Source organism: Leptopilina heterotoma, unplaced genomic scaffold, assembly GCF_015476425.1.
Source record: "Leptopilina heterotoma isolate Lh14 unplaced genomic scaffold, ASM1547642v1 Lhet_247, whole genome shotgun sequence".
Taxonomy (NCBI): domain Eukaryota; kingdom Metazoa; phylum Arthropoda; class Insecta; order Hymenoptera; family Figitidae; genus Leptopilina; species Leptopilina heterotoma.
In genome coordinates, this window is record NW_025110963.1 from 667054 (window position 1) to 686823 (window position 19770).

Sequence of the window (19770 nt, forward strand, 5' to 3'; positions counted from 1 at the left end):
CACGTCCATTATACTTTAGCATTATTACACTTCACATATAATAATATAATATAATAAATATTCATAAGGAAATAGTATACTAACCAATTTATTATATTTATTTTGAAAACAATCACTTAATTGTCAACGGCTGTAATTGAATAGTAATGCGTGCTGCGCACAGTGCCCGTCTAGCGAACACTTTTCGCACATAGAAACATTAACCACTAAGCTGACTGCTTTTCGGCTGCAGTCCTATACCGGGGTGGAATAACTGTATGTCGCACATAACCTACAAATTTCAGAGACTATCAAACGTTCTTATTTGACGTATTTGACTAAATTTTCATATGGGTAAATTTTCACTTTACCAACATCTCAAACGTAGAAAAGTATATTTGACATATCTGCGGATGTGTGTCAACTATTTCTTTCTTTCCGTGTAGGGACGCATGAATATTCTCCAACTGCCAAATAACCAAAAAATCATTTAACAAAATTGACACTTAACATAATTGACATGCAATAGAATTAACATGTAACACAATTGACATGCAACACATGGAGAGAGAATATATATTAAATTTTGTAAAAATATTTTCAAATTGGGGAAAAAGTGCGACAAAGCGAAATTTTGATATAAAAAATACTAAACTTAAAAAAAACTTATGTGAAATTTAGTATATAATTATATCGAATAACAAGAATATTAATTAAATTCTAATATAATTTTAATAAATTTCACAAAACTTTTTTTAAATTTTAGTATTTTCTATATCAAAATTTCGCTTTGTTGCACTTTTTCCCCAATTTGAAAATATTTTTACAAAATGTAATATATATTCTCTCTCCGTGCAGAATTGCAATAAAAATGAATTGACATTGAACAGGAATTGACATATGCAACAGTTGACATTTAACAGAATTGTCAAGAAACAGGATTGACACTCAGCAGAATTGACATTTAACACAATTGACAAGTAACAAAATTGACATTTAACACAATATTATTATGCAACAGAATTTACATGTTACACAATTGACCTGCAACAAAATTGACATTTAACATAATTATTTTAGTGCGAATTTCTAAATTGACCAATTATTTTTTATTCTGATTTTTTTCATTAGTCAATTTTAAAATTTACGCTAAACAAATTATGTTAAATGTCAATTCTGTTACGTGTTAATTATGATATAGGACTATTATGTTAAATGTCAATTTTGTTGCAAAACAATTTTGTTAAATGACAAATTATGTTAAATATGATTTCTGTTTCATGACAATTATTTTAAATGCCAATTTTGTTGCATAACGACTATGTTAAATTTTTGAGCTGCAAGTCATTTGCGAGCCATGGTGCTAAATTTTTAGGCAATCTTTATTTTATTCATCTTGCATTTCATAAGAAATTAAGTATTTTTCTTCTTGGCCTGTCAGACTTAATTATTCTAAAACTACCTTTTTAACTCAGAATGGTCGTTCCCTTCAATATTTTAATATTAATTTAACCTCTCCCTCTTCCATGCACTATTTCTGTAAGCTCTTAATTTTAATAGATATATCATCAGGAAAAACATTTCACAAAAAAATGTCATGAATTACTTACAAAATTGATAAATATAGATAGTTTAAGAAATAGAATTATTATAATCTATAAAACATATATATGTGAGTAAATTATTTTGTTTTTTATTTAAGATTAAATATCATTAATATACGCAAACTACAATAAAATAAAGAGAAAATGAATCATACTTATATCATTCTCGAGTGTGATCAGCTGTTGTCCTGTTTACATTGGTTTATATGTTAACGTATATATGTAGTGACAAAACATATGGTGGGGTTCAGTTCAGGCCAACTGCCAGTTATTTGCTGTTCGTCGTGTCGAACTGTTGTGATCTATTTAATCAGAGTTTTTTGTTATTGTTTAATACGTGTTAACACGTTGTGCGAAAAATAGTGTCAATATATAAAGTGAAAATCAACATTAAAAGAAGTGTAATTATCGATTATTAAATGTTTTATCGATCATTCTCATCGTGGGAAAGTAATTCTAGATCAAAGGGTCAGTAAATATTCACATCTACTATTATAGAATAAAGAATTTGTAATTCAAATATTAAAAATTGATCATTTAAAGTTTTTTTTCATTTTTGTTTTAAATTCTTATTATAAATTAAATAAATGTAACATGTAAAATATTAAAATCTAGTTTTTGGTTATGGTAATATTTTTGATAATGTTTATTTTAATATTTTGTTTTTCTATTTTATTAATTCCATTAGGGCATTTTTTAGTCAAAAATAGTTAAAACTAAGTTATTATGTACCATTGCTAATTTTAGACAGTAGGGCAACATAAATTTACAATGTAGAAAAGAAAATAGTTATAATGCTTTATGCTGAATGATTTTTCAATGATAAAATATTTAAGTTTTATAAATCTCATTAGCTATTATTAACCTTAAAAGAGATTTTGATCTAATTGTTTTGCTTCTTGAATATAGCACAAGTAGTCTGAAACTATAAATTTATAAAATAGGCTATAAAATACATATTGTTTCCTAATTTTACAAAATAAAATTATTTCTATAAAATATACAACTAACAAATTTCTTTATGACATTTATTTTTAACAATGTCGAAAATTTATAGTACAGTCAAAAATTCTTCTCGTTTAGCCTATTATTTTCTCATCGATTTAATTAACACACATTATTTTTTTTAATATGCTTTTTATTCTCCTAATTTTTTTTTCACACGTATTTTATCAACCTACTTTTGTTTTTTTCTGAATGCAAATAAACATAAAATATTAAAAATAGAAAAATTAAGAATAGAAGATCAATTTTTAATACATAGTTCGAAGTATTTTTGAAAATGGGCTCAGCAGCTTTGAGCTTTTCTAAGCGATGCTTTTAGCTCTGTGAGCTCGACATTTACAAACGTGGCGGTATAAATAAGACAGTAATGTTATCGATTCATTTCGAGCGAAAGATTGTAAATGAAATAGATAGAAAATAAATTTTTATATACAATTATCTAATTGACATGTACATACGTCTCTTCGAAAGTCATGAAAAATTTTCATGACATTCAATTAGTCATTTGTCTCATCTTCTCTCTCGTGACTTTCATCCGTGATTATTCTATTATATTTATAGAGTTATACGTGTCACGAGACTTTTGATTATTTCATCTTTGGTTATGATACTTTAAACTGTTATTTCCTTAACTTCAAACACTTTTCTAACTTGAAATTATAATCAACGTAATTGAAGTAAATTTTATTCATTATAGAAAAATTTCTTATTATTTATTTAGTTATTAATTTTATTTGTATATATTATTTATGTATATGTATTTTTTATATTGGTATATTTAAATCAATATAATTTAAATTATTTTTTTATTAATTATTATAAGTAGTAATTAATTGCTATTAATTAATTAATATAATTCATATTCATCATGCATAATATAGTTTCGAATTACATATTGTGCTTTCATCTGATAAAATGAAATTATCAACAAAATCGAAAAATTTTAAATAATTACAGTGCCGCCCAATAACTTTTGCCCACTTACAGCGATTAACAACTTTACAAAAAGTTCTGTATTTTGTTTATTATTAAAGTTACAAAACTCAAAAAAGTCTCATTTTCTAAACATTAATACTGGGTATATTAAAACAGAAATTGAAAAAAGAATTTTGTTAATGTTTAAGTAATGTTATTGCAATAAAAAATTTTTAAATTTTTTTTTGCTTTTTTTTAAGTTTTAGAAATCCATCGCAATTTAATCACACTTATACCATTTGAAAGCTAGTTTTATCATCTTTAAAAAGAATTTTTTTATTTTTGTTCTAGGTCTTAAAATTTCAAAAAACTATTTCGGAAAAAAAGTAGCCTATTTTGAATATGAAATTTACCGCCGCAATTTTGTTATATAATTAAAAAAAAATTTCCACTTTTCAATATGTATTTAATAAACCCTCCAAAAAGAAATACTATTCCATTTTTCATTTTCTCAAAATAAAGCATCAAAGATATAGGTCTCTTATTCTGTCTCCTATAGAGTAAAATTTGATGATTTTCTAAAAAAAACTGTATCACTTTAAAAAAAGCAAAAAAAATTGAACAATTTTGTTATGCAATAACATTATTTAAACATTAACAAAATTCTTTTTTCAATTTCTATTTTATATACAGATAGTGTTAAAGCTCAGGAATTGAGCTTTCAAATGAGAACTTTTCGAGCTTTGTAACTTTAATAATAAACAAAATACAAAACTGTTTGTAAAGTGTTTAATCTCTGTGGGCAAAATTTATTGAGCGGCACTGTACATATATTATATTATAATTATAAAAACCACTATAGAAAGTTAAAGCAGAAATTTTCGAGTTCATTCATAAACACTTTACTTCCTCATTAACATTTTCATTTTATAAATATTATAAATTATATTATTTTCATACATTATTACAATTTAATAGCAAAAAATCAAATTTATCAAAATGTTTCATTCCTTAAATGTCAATAACTCCTTAATAATAGGCCGTATAAAGTTCATAAATAGGTCATTCGACTCGTCTTTACAGCGTCTATACTTTAAATTTTTCCTAAGGGCAATTTGGAACAGATCTATAACTTGGCTCTAGATTGTCATCTTAGTTAGGTCCAAAAGAGTTTTGTGATGCAATTTTAGCCTGGTCCTAATTTAGTATGCTTCCTTAGTGTCAATTTAAGGATTTACAACTGTATAAAAAGTAATTTAATTAATCAACAGGAACGTATTTCTATTTCTTTATTTTTGTCATTCAAATATCGAAGTTAATTTATTTATTAATCTGAAATTAAAATATTTTGCCCTCCTGGAAATCGGACTCGGAAGCTTCAGCACTATAGACTTGGACACTAACCAGTTTAGGTTTAGGTTATTTTCAATAATTAATTTCAAATTCACAAAAATAGTACGCAAACATTTAACTATTTTCATAATAATTAAAGTTTAGGATATAGCCTAAACTCACAACATAATTTCATTGCAAAATTACCTTCATACACTACAGCTTAGTAAAATTTAATTTCTTTTATCAAAAACGTAAATAATTAACAATTAATTTACATGACATGTATTAATAGATAATGATGCTATTTTCTAAATCCATTATTTTCCAAGAAAAAGTTAGAAGTAATTTAAACAAGTGTTTAAATATTGTTACCAAACTATTTTATTTGACGACAAATAAGAATTATTAAAATTTATTGTATATTCGTTTCTTATTTTTAAATTCTAATTGTTAAAGTATAATTAATTAAATAAATTATAAAATATTAAACATTTTAAAAACCCATCGATTAAACTGAAAACTGTGAGAAATAATTGTCATTTTTTATGCAAATGCAGTTTTTTGTTTAAAACATATAATTGTAAATTAACTATAGGGGAGAGTGGTCCTAAGTTGGCCGCCTAAGCAAATTGGTCGAAAATAGTAACAAAATGAAATTTAATCACTTCGGCAAGTATATATTAGTGTTCAGAGATCGTTTTGCTATAATTTTGTGGTATTTAGAACGTTATAGAATAGCTTTTGTAGTCTAAATACAATAAAAAGTGATAAGCTGCATTTTGGACATTTCAGAAATAGCGGTCCTAAGTTGGCCACCACTTTTTTTCGCTTGTGTATAAGAAAGAAATGCATATTCTTTTCAATTACGCAGAAATTTTTACAAATTTGATACATTTAGGAGAATAAAAACGCATTATTTAACTATTTTTGTTTAGAAAATGAAGCATTATTTTATTTCATTTATTTACAGTGGTGGATGGCTGTAGAGACAGGCGTTTTTGTACTATGTTTTTTCTAATGTTTTTTAAACCATTTTTTTTGTTTTTTGTCTTTGTTTAATTCCTACGTTACACTTTTACGGTCCTTCTCGTGATAAAAACACAAAAAAGAAATAAAACATAAATAAAAACAAACAAAAACAATAGGTGGCCAACTTAGGACTACTGTAGATTTTTACAAGTTTCAAATTATTACGCTAATAAAAAAAAATTTAATTAAAAAATCAACAGAACCTCTTATTACAACATTAAATAAAGGAACTAGCGCACACACTTATTTAGAAATTTTTAATTATTTATCTCTTGTATAGCTGCTCTCGAAAAAACAAGAAAAATTAAATTTTTTTGGTCGTAAACAATATTATTGTTCTCACAATGCGTAGAAGAATCTTAGATTATAATTAGGTCCATAAATTATATCATGGTTTATCAATATATCATACCACAAAATTATAGATTCGTCCAGTATACCATCTCTGAGAAATGCAGGGTGGCCAACTTAGGACCACTCTCCCCTAATAATCTTCGTATTTCATTCTTTCATTCTGTCTATCCACACTTTAAAGTTAGTTTTTGTGTAGGCTTTTGTTTTTTTTTCTTTAAAAAATATTGTTTGACAGATAAAAAAATAAAAAAAATAGAAACAAGTAAAAAAACAATAAAAACAATATTTGAAATCAGAAAATAATTATAAAAAAATTATGATTAACAAATCATTTTGTTGCTTTTTTCTATAACAAATTTCGTTTGACTGATCTAAATTATGCAAATTTTTCTCCTTTTTATTTCTAAAAAATATGAGAAAATTGTTAATTGTTCAAAAATTATAATTAATTTATATTTCTCAATAACAATATTGTTTAGAAACTCATTCTTTTCTTTTGGAAAAGAAACATTACATATTCTATTCTATTTGTCAATTACACTCTAAATCTGAATCAGTGAAAATTTCACTGATTTCAATTCAGTGGCCCAGTTTTCTTTAATTCATCAGTGGGATTTCACTGAGAATCAGTAAAAACCACTGATTGTCAGTGAAATTCCACTGATTCATCAAAGAAAACTGGGCCACTGAATTGAAATCAGTGAAATTTTCACTGATTCAGATTTAGAGTGTACAAATTTTAATTGAAAATGAAATTGAAACTTTTTAAATTTTTAGAAAATAATGAAAAAATTTTACTTAAAAAAATGTTCTGTTTCATTTATATACGAATTTTTTTAATTGTAAAATTATTCGAAAACATCAATAACTTTTTTTTTAAATAAATATTTAATCAATATTATTTTTCCATAGGAATTAAGAATTTAAAAAATTTTAAATTTAAATCTTTTTAAATTCAATAATTTATAATAATTAAAGATTACAGAATGATAAATTCATTGTTTTATATTATAAGAATATTATTACAATAACTTTTTCAAAATTATTTTCATCATTTCAAATCAATTATTATTTTCTACAATTTTTAATTATTTTTTTTGAAAATAATTGAATTCCTTAAAAAATATTTTATTATTTATAAAAATAATTGAATTATTGCGAAGGAATTTGCGTTCAATTTATTATTAAAAATTGAACATAATTTTCTGATTTTATGCATAACAAATTATTATTTAACCAAATTAAAAATCTAAACAAAATTTTAACTTCAATGTTAACTGTACTTTGATACTTATTAAAATCTTATTAAACTAAATTATTATTGGTAAAATAATGTTAAATTGTGTAATATAGTACATTTTGTACAGAAATTGTCATTATAAAATAGGAATTATGCAAATATTTTTAAAAAATTGTCATGAAAAAATACAAAGTATCGAAATTTTTCAAATAAATTTTAAAATAATTTCGTTAAAAATCGTAACACAGATTTACAAATTAAAAACTTTTTTTTTGCCATTCGAACAAAACATTTTTTTTCAATTAGTAGGTATTTTTTGAATAAGAAAATCATAGTTTTAATTTTTTACCTCTTGTAGTTTGGCTGTAGCTGCAAATTTTGCATTTTCGAGGTGCGACGTCACTTAAACTTACCTGTAGGAAAATTAGCTTGACAAAATGTAATGAATAAGGTGCCGTTGGAAAGGTAATTAAATTACCTTTCGATCCATAGAGTCGCTGTTTACAAATCCAATGTCAGTTTTTTAAATTTCAAAATGGCGGATCCAAAATGTCGGAAAAGCTTTAATCAAATTTGTTAATCATGGGTTTTCGGGGTCGCTGATTACGAATCCGATGTCAAGTTTTAAAAATTCAAAGAGGTGGATTCATTATGGTGGACGAGTTTTTTAAAAATTCGCATTGAATTCGCACCTATTGAATCCACCTCTTTGAATTTTCAAAATCTGACTTCGGATTCGTAATCAGTGACCTAATCATACATTTTTAACAACTTTATAATTTTTTTTAGTAGAAAAGAAAAAAATCGCATATAATTTTGATCTGTCAAACAAATAAGTTTTTATGATTTCCATTTGTCAATTGCAATGTTTGTTAAAAAAATGCTGATTTTTTCAAAAACAAAGAAAAAATCTTTGAATAATTTCACTTTTTCAATGACAACTTATTCTTAATAATATTCCAAGTTTTTATTAATTTTCTGAATTCTTATTTTCACTGTTTATAATTTTTCACTCCAACCCGAAAGTAAAATAAAGTAATAATAATAATTTTTTTATTATAATAAATTGAATTATAGTAAATTACTATAGTTAAAAATAAGTTACAAAAATAGGTATAATAAAAAAAAATAAAAAAAATTATCTACGAAAACAAAAAAGAAAAGAATACACAAAAGTATAATTTTACATGTGGACAAAAAGAATAAATGAAAGAATTTGTCGATTATAGTTAATTGTTTGTTAGTCATTATCTTTAATACAATTGAATGGAAAAGAGGAATATTTATTTGAAAGGAAACAATATTTATTCATATTATTTACTCTTTTGTTGCTAAATTATTTATTGTTGTAAATTACAACAATAAAGAAACTATAAAGAAAATCGATTACCTTCATTTTTTTATTACATATTTGAAATATTCAAGAAAAAATAACTATTTTTTTCCTTTATAATTATATTATTTTTTATCTTTTGGTGTAACAGAGAAAAAAGTATTTCAAAAGTCAGCTGATTCTCAAGACGCTAAATTTAAAACTTCTGTAATGTTGATCAAATAAAAAAACAGGTATTTACTTATTTTTCATTCAGAATTCGAAAAAAATTTTCCTAATCAACAAAAAATTTTGATTAATAATTTTACGGAGGATGCCCCTTCTATTATAAACTTATTCCCTACACGGAGAGAAAAATCTAGCTTTAATAGTATGACACTACCTATACTAATTTCGCATGACTATAGTCACGCTTCAAACGCATGAATTCATACCCAAAAACCATGGGTCCACGCATCACCATGGTTTTTCGGTGTGTTTTCATGCGTTTGAAGTGTGACTATAGTCCATGCGAAATTAGTATAGGTAGTGTCATACTACACGGAGAGAAAAATCAATCGTTTATAGCATGAATGCTTTGTATTTTAAAAGTATGAAATGTTAGTATACTATGACTGCAAGAAAGTATACTGCGATTGCAAGAATCCTATGCTTTTTCGGTATTAGACCCTTGCAACTGGCTATTAGGCCACGCCCAGAGCCTGGGCCGACCAATCACATTGCAGAAAACTTTTACCGAAATCGCATAGGTTTCTTGCAATCGTAGTATGAAGAACTTCATGCTAAAAAGCCCAGATATTTCTCTCCGTGTATTAAAGCTAGATTTTTCTCTCCGTGTAGAGTTACCTTTTCAGCTATAAAAAGAGGAATGTTTTGAGAATATTGAGGGAAAATTTCTGGTGTAAAATTGGTAAAAAAAACACACTTTTTTAAACCATTATCATAAATAATGTATTATAGTTATTGCAAAAATTCCTTTTCGATATTGTTACATATTACAAGAGAATTAAAAACTTTTCTTTGAGAATTTTTAGTTTATTTTCGCAACTGTAGGTGGTATCTTTTAAAAGTTACCTTTTATTCGGGGAGACAGTTTCTAAGCAACATATTTTTTCCTCAAAAAATTGAAAAAATGCTGTTTTTGGGTCAATTTACCCCGTAGAAAATAACAGAGTGTTTTCGAGAAAAACACGTTTAAAGTTTTCCTAATGTATTTTAAGAAACGGTTCTTAAAATATATTTTGTAGACAGTAATTTTATGATAGGGTAAGGGGCCCTAAGGTGGCCACCCTGTTTAAAAAATTTGATAGAAATGGAGAGAAAAAAATTTCTTTCCATTTCAATCGTGTTTCTGAATTCAAAATTTCCAACAATTACAATCAGTTTCTATCACATACTTTTAATAGAAAGTCTATCCAAATCAATACTTTGTCTATCCGAAAATTGTCTTATGTTGTCCCACTGATTTCAAAGAAAGTCCTATCAAATTCTATCAAAATTGATTATTAAAAATTGTTTCCAATCCAATAAGATTTTTTGATTTAAATTCTATCAAATCCTATATCGAAAAATGACAAAAAGTTCTTTCCTATTGTATCCAAGGTGGTTACAATTGAAAACATACGTTTTGAAAAAAAATATTTGTGGAAAAAATAATAAAAGATTCTTATGACCATTAATAACATTATATTCTTAGCACACTCCAAACATACAAACATTTTAATTAAACTGGAAGAATTAAATTAAAACTTGGTACCCTATGGGAATCGAACCCGCACCTATGACCTATCTATCTAAACGCTTAACGACCGCGGCTATCGAATCGACGTGAGAAATATTTTTCGACCTGTCTATATAAACTGCAACTTTGAAAAACGTAAGTTTATGTAAAATATTATAATTTTTGTAAGTACCTATGAAAATACAAGCAGAAATTAATAAAAATATTTATAGAGATTTGCAATATATGCTATTATGTTAAAAATATTAATTAAATATTTAATAAATTTTTGTTCAAATGTCATTTGACCGCTTTGTAATTTTTTGCAAATATTTGCAAAAAATAACATTGAGCGAAATAAAAAACAGAAAATTCGTAAAAATTAAAATTCGCAAAATGACTAAGTCAGACCAGCTTAACTGTGTTAAAAGAATTTCGTTGATTTTCTAAAATGTTAAAACTTTTATGAAAATCTGTAGTTCACAACAAAACAATACAACACTTTTAACCGTTTTTTTAAAATTTTAAATTTTTGTTATTTTTTTTTGCATTAACAAAATATTACAAAATTTAAAAAAAATTAATAACTCAAAAGCCGTTTACAATAAATTAATGAAACTTACACTATTTACACAAAATTGTTCACTCTATTAAAAGAAAATATTTGCTTGATTGTAAATTTAAAAATTCCATATTTTTAATAACAAAAAATTTTTTTTAACAAAAAACGGTTAAAATTGTTTTATTGTTTTGTTGTGAACTACAGATTTTCATAAAAGTTTTAACATTTTAGAAAATCAACGAAATTTTTTTAACACAGTTGAGCTGGTCTGACCCTATACTATTGACAAAATTACAAATAGCAACAGTTACAAATTCATAAAAATATCAATTCCAGAAATGCAAATTCGCAAAAATAAAATTTGCAAAACAACAATTAGCAGAAATAATTATTCATAACAGAGCAGTTTTGCAAAAAATAACAATGAGCAAAAGTATCTAACAATTTGTAAAACTGTCAATTGCGAAGAATGTAAGTTTGCAAAAATAACAAATTTGCAAAATAACAGTTAACTAAAATATATATTGGTAAAAATGTAAATTTGCAATAATAATTCTTTGCAAAAATAACAATTTTATGAATTTTAATTCGCGATTAATCAAACTCTTTAAATTTAAACTTGAAATTCCAAATAGAATGCATCCCCGATTCAAAATTAAACCAAGATGACATTAATCCTTCACTGTGCTATATAAATTTGGAGTTGGAAATTCCAAACTCAAGCTTGTTCATTTTTAATTTGACATAATATGTCAAATGGAAGGAGTTGGATAGTAATAATTAATAGGTATTTCATCAAAACTCATAGATAGAAAGTTATAAGACGTTTCAGATAATATAGGATTTGATAGGAAATGTATCCAAATCATTGATAGAGAAATGTTGGATTTTCATGTTGAAAGAATTTGATAGGTATTCAATCAAAACTCATGGATAGAAAACTATAAGATATCTAGGGTCATAGGATTTGATAGAATTTGTATCCAAATCTTTGATAGAGAAATATAGTATTTTCATGTTAAAAGAATTTGATAGGTATTCAATCAAAACTCATGGATAGAAATTATAAGATTTTTCGACTCATAGAATTTGATAGAATTTGTATCCAAACCTTTTGATAGAGAAATAATGGATTTTCATGTGGAAAGAATTTGATAGATATTCAACCAAAACTCATGGATAGAAAACTATAAGAATTTTCGACTCATAGAATTTGATAGAATTTGTATCCAAATCTTGCGGATAGAGAAATATTAGATTTTCATTTGGAAAGAATTTGATAGGTATTCAATCAAAACTCATGGATAGAAAATTATAAGATTTTTCGACTCATAGAATTTGATAGAATTCGTATCCAAACTCTTGATAGTAAAATATTGAATTTTAGTATATTATTAACTTTGATAGATAATACATCAAAACTTATGATAGGAATGGATTTAATTTTCTACTTTGGATAGAAGTGGATTGGATTTTCAATATTTGATTAAATTGGATTCGATTTTCAAGGAGTGAAGGAAGAAAATTCTATCAAATCCTATCCATTTTAATAATTTTTTTAAACAGCGCACCCATCTTTTGAACGACTGTAATTCCTAAACGGTATTATATACATAACATAATTAATAATATATCTGCCGTCCAGTTTAAAAAAGGCACTATCTACATATTTTATGAAAAATGAGTTTTTTATACCGTTGGATTCGTAATGAAAAGACGAATCTAATAGTCGTATTCGTAATTGAAAATTTTAATTAGATTAGAAGATAATTAGCGGTCAATTAAACTATCTACAGAGATTTTCGAGAAATATTTTTTAAAGTGTCACTATCTGCAGAAGTAGACGACCTATCTACAAAATCTTCAGGATTTTCAACCCACTTGACCCCTGAAATCCTGATTCACGAGCACTATGTACATAGGTTAGTCAGTAAACTGGTCTCAAAAGTCACAAAAGTAGAGAACTATGTACATAGTGACGTTTTTCGTACATATTTTTCTCAAACTTTGGTTAACTTTCCGCGAGAGAGAGCACTATCTACAAGTTTAATTATGCAAATAAAATAAAAATAATACAATAATTTGCAAATAAAGATTTTATTTTGTATTAACACATATATTTAATGCAAATTAAAAGCAATTTTAATTATTCTTTTTGTAAAGTTAACATTTAATTTAATAAAAATTTCATGCAGAACATAATAATCAAATAAAATAAAGTTATAACTTATAATGGTAAATAAAATTTATGTATTGAGGGGCTGATAGTAAAAATGGTTTAAAATAATAACGGGAGCAAAAGTAGAATAAGTGACTTAGAAGCAAAAACAGATTAAAATGATTGTGTAATTTCTTGATAAATTAATTATAATAATTACAAAATATTAATTCAAATAAAATAAGTTTTTTTATTATTGACAATATTTTTTAAGCATTAATATAATTAATTTATCAAGAAATTACATAATCATTTTCACCCGTTTTTGCTCTCAAGTCACTTGTTCTACTTTTGCTTCCATTATTATTATTATAAACCATTTTTACTATCAGCCCCTCTATTGCTCGTCATTTTTCGTTCGGTATTTTCAAAATTAAAAAATATAATATAATTGTAAATAAAATAAAATATAAAATAATAATAAAAATATAACATAAATAAAGGATTGTGTTAGAAAATAATGTAGATGGTGACGCTTTAAACAGGAAAGTGGGCCGACAAAGCAATTTTAAACGTACTATCTACCACATAGTGCACTTTTCATGTATTCTCCACAATTTTTGGATAAAAAATGTGCACTATCTACAGTTTTATTAATAAATAATTAAAATTAATAATTTTTTTTGCACCAATGAAAAGAGCGTGTCCGAATTAGTCAAGAACATAAGTTTGTTTACAACATTTTTAATTTTATTAAGAGATCCAGATGCAAACGCGTTTCCTTCAATATCTCCGATTGAGCTAAAATGTAGATAGTGTCTTTTTTAAAAAGGACGGCAGATATGCCCTGAAACTGTATCTCCTTAACTTTTTAGCAAAAAAATTTTTTTATTTTACTACACGGAGAGAAAAATCTAGCTTTAATAGTATGACACTACCTATACTAATTTCGCATGGACTATAGTCACGCTTCAAACGCATGAAAACATACCGAAAAACCATGGTGATGCGTGGACCCATGGTTTTTGGGTATGAATTCATGCGTTTGAAGCGTGACTATAGTCCATGCGAAAGTAGTATAGGTAGTGTCATACTATTAAAACTAGATTTTTCTCTCCGTGTAAGGAAAATAAAACTTAGACGACTTTGAAAAAACAGCTGAAATTTTGCTTTAAAAAAAAGTGGCCCCCAAGTGGCCACCTTAGGGCCAGAACGACATTTTTTAAAAGTTATCAAAAAATTGTATAACACACAATTTTATTGATATTCATTTATAATATTATTGTATTCTATGTAAACAAAATTACCACAAAGTTTAGAATTTTTAAACTATTAACTGTAATCACAGTACTACTTTAAAAACAATGCTTTCAAAATTTATTTTACCAAAATTTAACGATGTCTATGTTAGAAACAAACGCGTTTAGTTATACACGTCTAAACATAACTAAAATCTTCGTCTTCATAAACAATGAAAATAACCTAAAGCATTCAGTGCTGTCAAATAATGCGCAAGAATTTCCCTAGGGTGGCCAGCTTAGGGCCCTTTACCCTACTAAGGAACATTTAATATCAAGAAAAGAAAAGTAGATTTTTTTGAAATCGTTGACCAGAAAGTCTTAAGAGAATATTAATTATGATTATTAGTACCATTTTGTGTTGTTTTCATATTATTCTGGAATTTTTCCTAAATACTATACCGTTGAATATTCTTTCAATATCACCATGGTCTTTTTTAAAAGGGCCAACATATATATTTTACTGAAGCACCACTATGTAATATTCCAAACAAATATCATAGTATTCAGGTAATATTACGTGCTGCTTGGGTCGAGTATGCTTAATAATTACTATGTAGTGACATAATACTTTGATAGTGACAACTTGTAAATTACGTAAAAATACACAAGTGTGATAATTTACTGTCCTTGTATTTCTTTGAAAACTGTAAAATTTGTAAATAAATATAAAACAATTTCATGCTTGCAATCATTTCATGGTCGATTATATGTAGGCCGGATTTCCGGTACACAGGAAACCTCGTGATGATTCATACATCGATCGGACGCTGCATTTCATTTTATAATATCCTTAACCCTTACGAGTTCGTGTGTATTTTTCCGAATGCGCGACCAAGCCCAGGTGAGAATAATTCGTACGATTTTCATTCAAACTGTGTTAAAAAAATTTAGAATTACATCCAGTTAGACAGCCGAAAAATATCGATATTTTAGTAATTTTTCTGAAGGAACTATTGAGTATTTCAATTAAAAAATGAATGCATATATAAAGGGTACTTTGAACTTCATTTCGACATATTTTATTTATAAAAATAATTTTTTTTAAAACTTCTATAAAGAATTTGCGAAAGTTCCTCCGAAGCGAGGCATCTTGCGGATATATAGACGCTCCGACAATGTTTACAAACTTGAATGTAATTTGGGGAATATTCAACGGATCGCCCTGAAATTTTCCGAGTGTATTCTTAAATACATGTATATTACAAAAATATACAATAAAAAAATCGATTTTTTCAAAATCCTAAGTGGATGTAATCCCTTAAATTATAAGCAGCAAGAGGTCTATAGTTACTGCGGTGCGGTTTGAGAGTTGCATATAATAGCCGAATAGTTTGCTTTCGATTTCCATTGCAATATTATATGAAAAAATGAAAAAAAAGTTATTTCTCTTTGTATCGCCAGAAAAAAACCTCCTTTATCGATCACATAGAATTCGTGAGAGAATTTTTCCACCGCAATTAACTAATGTGATCAGCCTGAAATTTGACGTATTGTTTGTATTACCCTTCTGAGGAAGTATAAATGTAATTAATTTACCCTATTCGCTATAGGAATTGTTTCTTTTGTTGTAATAATAAATTAAACAAATGTTTGCATAAATAAAACCTAGTTTTTAGGTAAATATTTATAAAATTTAAAGATAGTTTCGACGACACCTGACGTTGCCATTTTTGTAATATGTAAATGATAATAAAATTTCATAATGTCTAAAATAGGATGCGATATTCTAAGAAAGGACACATATTTATCGGATTGACCAAGGTTAAAGGATATATTTCCTGGAGGTGATTTTGTCAAGCAAGAAGATCAATATCAGATTGTTTCGCTGGTAATCTATTTGTCACATTTACAGTTCGCCGAAAAAAGCATAGTCTCTGCATATAAATAAAAAAATATTAGTAATAATGTCAAACTAAGTGAACGTTAATTTGTATATATACAGTAATAATGAAAATTTAAATTAAATTTTAATACTTAATACATCCTAAAATTTCTTTAATTATTGCAGATTTTAAAGCATAGAGTGACTGCACCACTGTCAATTAAGCGCCTTAAGTTTCTTATTTTGACTTTTGAAGTCTTACTGATTGTTTTTAAATAAATTTCAAATATATTCATGTATAAAAATTGGTTGGATTTGCTTGACATTTGTTACTCGGAGGTTTTCAGAGTCGCTTATTACGAATCTGATATCAGATTTTCAAAATTCAAAATGGTGGATCCAATATGTCGGACATTAAAACTAAAAAGTTGATTATTTTTTATGAAACTTAGTATAAGAAGGTTATTGGGGTTGCTGATTACAAATCTTACATCAGATTTTGAATTTGGAAAATCTGATGTCAGATTCGCAATCAGCGACTCCAAAAACCATCAATTAATGGATTTCAGGCAAATTCAAAAAAGTTTTTTATTTTGTCCGCCATTTTGAATTTTGAAAATCTGATACCAAATTCGTATTTTTAGCAATTCCAAAAATCCCCGAATGATAAATTTTGCAGACAAATCCAAACAATTCTTAATTTTTGTCCTCCACATCGGATCCGCTACTATTTTGAATTTTTAAAATCTTATTTGTATACTAAAGTTTTTTGGATCGCTGAATCTGAATTTGAAGTCAGATTTAAAAAATTCAAAATGGCGGACCCAAAATGTCGACTACAAAAATTTTTTAATTTATCAGATTCGCTTGAAACTCGTTACTCGGGGGGTTTTAAGGGGTTGCTGATTACGAATATGATGTCAGATTTCCGAAATTGAAAATGGCGGATGTCTGATAATTTCAAGATTGATGAAATTCAATCTAAATTCATTTCCCGAGGGTTTTTGGGGTGGTTGAATTCGAATTTGTTATCCGTTTTTCAAAATTCAAAATTGTGGTTACGAATATCGTAAATTTAAAAACTTCCGAGTAAATATTTTTAGACAAATCCGTTAACTTTTAAAAAATTTAGTCTCCATGTTGGATGCAAAATTATAATAATGAACTGTACATCTCACTTAACAATTACTGATCCGACTTGAATAGTTTGAGTATTATTTTCATATTGTAAAAATTTTTAAAAAATTTTAATAAATATGAGGTTTAGAAATATTATAGGGTAACTGTTCTAGTTGTTGACACTGTCTTAAAAAGTTGGCACCTCCCTTTTTTCTTTAAATGCCAAAAAATACTAAAGTATATACTTGATTTTTGTAAAAAATGCTCCAAATTTTAATAATCATCTGCAAAACATACTAGTTTTTAGTTATTTCTTGTTTTTAGAAGGGAGCCAACCACTGGAACGCAGTGCCAACGTCAGGAGCAGTTACCCTAAGAATATAGTCATATAATATGTCAGCAAAAATTATTCTAGAAAAAGAAGTATAAAATATAATTGTTCCTGATAAAAAGCTGTATAGCTTTTTATCAGGAACAATTGAAGCGTTTTGTGCAGAAACAGCATAAGTCCATAATTCGAAATTGTTCAGGAATCAATAAAAACTGTTTTTCTCGTAAATGTTAAGATTTTTTTTAATTCGGCTTTTTGCATTATATTCTACTAACCTATAAGTTAAAAAATCCAATATGATTAATTAATTATCTACTTAATATAAAAAATTAAAAAATAAATTAACATTTGGACTTATGCTGTTTCTGCACAAAGTGAAATGAAAAACAAAGAAAATTTATTAAATACAGTGAAATATCAAAGTTTTATGAAATATTTAATAACATTTATTTAAAATATTTAATTTGGATAATTTTTAGTAACATTTTATAAATAATAAAATTGTTTTAAGAATAAATTTAACCAATTTTCAATATTTTCTAATTTTAAAATAATTCAGTCAGCACTGTCACTTTTTGCTTCCCATGAGTGTTTTTATTTATAATATAAACTGTTTAATATAAATTATTAAAATACGTCAAGAATATCACAAATAAATATAAAACTTATCATGGACTTGTGCTGTTTCTGCACAAAATGATATTTTAATTATTTTTTTTAAGGGTTTAGAGTTTAGTCACTTATGTAATATTTTACCAGATTCAAAAGCTTCATTTAAAGATAAATTTTCAATAAAAAAGTGATTTTCAAAAAAAATGGACTTATGCGGTTTCTGCACAAAACGCTTCAATTATATTTTATACTTCTTTTTCTAGAATAATTTTCAAGAAATTTTTCAGAAAAATAAATAAACTATTGAAAGAATTTAACTCTGTATTATTGTGTCATTGTCACATTGATATGAAAAGCTGTATCAAATGAAAGAAAGAGTGGACTAACAATGACATAAGATATAAAGTCATTGACAGGGAACGTTGATAATATAAACTTGCAGTTGTAGAAAATCTTAAAAGTCTTGGTACATATAATAGAAGCAATCATTTTAGCAGCTGTCAGAATCGTTATTAGGGTCACTCTGTCGTTAATTGCTTTCCAAGGTTGTTACTGTTTCTACATTTCAAACAAGTAACCAACGTGGGTTGGTCATCAATCAACTACTTGAATTGAATAAAAAATTATTTTCTTTAAATAATTCAAATTATTTTAAACCAAAAAAAGACCAAACATAAAATAATTATCCTTAATTTCTAAACGTTCAAATGAACGAAATTTATTAATTTCTCCTTCAAATAAAATTTTTAATAATTTTGTTTCATAAAAAAATTAATCATGAAGATTTTAAATGTTTTTATTTTTTATTCCAATTAGTAATTTATACGAATATTTTTATTAAAAAATTTGAATAAATTAAAAGTTTAGTTTAATTTAATTTAAATTAAAAATCTCATATGAAAATTCGAAACTTGTTAATCATTGTAATATAATTATTCTTATATTGTTGAAATATTTATGACATGCAGTGCAATGGAATGTGTGTCCATCTCTTTTTATCTCGTCGCTATAAGCTCTAGAGGGAATTCTAGCGAAATAATAATAATAAAATAATAATTCATTGATCAGATTGCTAAAACATACAGAGGATGCTATTATTGATTAATTTAAAAGGTCTTTTATTAATTCAACCGTTGTTACACAATCTGAAGTTCGTTTTGCTCTATTATTACGTCAGGATTCTTTCCTAACCTCAAAAAACATCGACTTTTATAAGTGAGGAAATTTTTTTTTTAATAATTACAGATTTATATGAATAATTAGACGTTTTTGGGTGCATAAATTATGAACCTGAATGCAGATTTATAAGATTAAGAATGGTAGATTCTATGACAGACAAATTCTAAAAAAT

General features: G+C 26.0%; 1 protein-coding gene across 1 annotated transcript in view; it reads left to right on the plus strand.

Moving 5' to 3' along the window:
* Window positions 1-1845: 1845 nt before the first annotated feature.
* LOC122503184 (V-type proton ATPase 116 kDa subunit a1-like) overlaps window positions 1846-19770 on the plus strand; it is a 53262-nt gene continuing 35337 nt past the window's right edge. The window contains exon 1 of the mRNA XM_043613630.1: window positions 1846-2051. The gene's annotated coding sequence lies outside the window, so the exon portion shown is untranslated. The remainder of the gene's footprint in view (window positions 2052-19770) is intronic.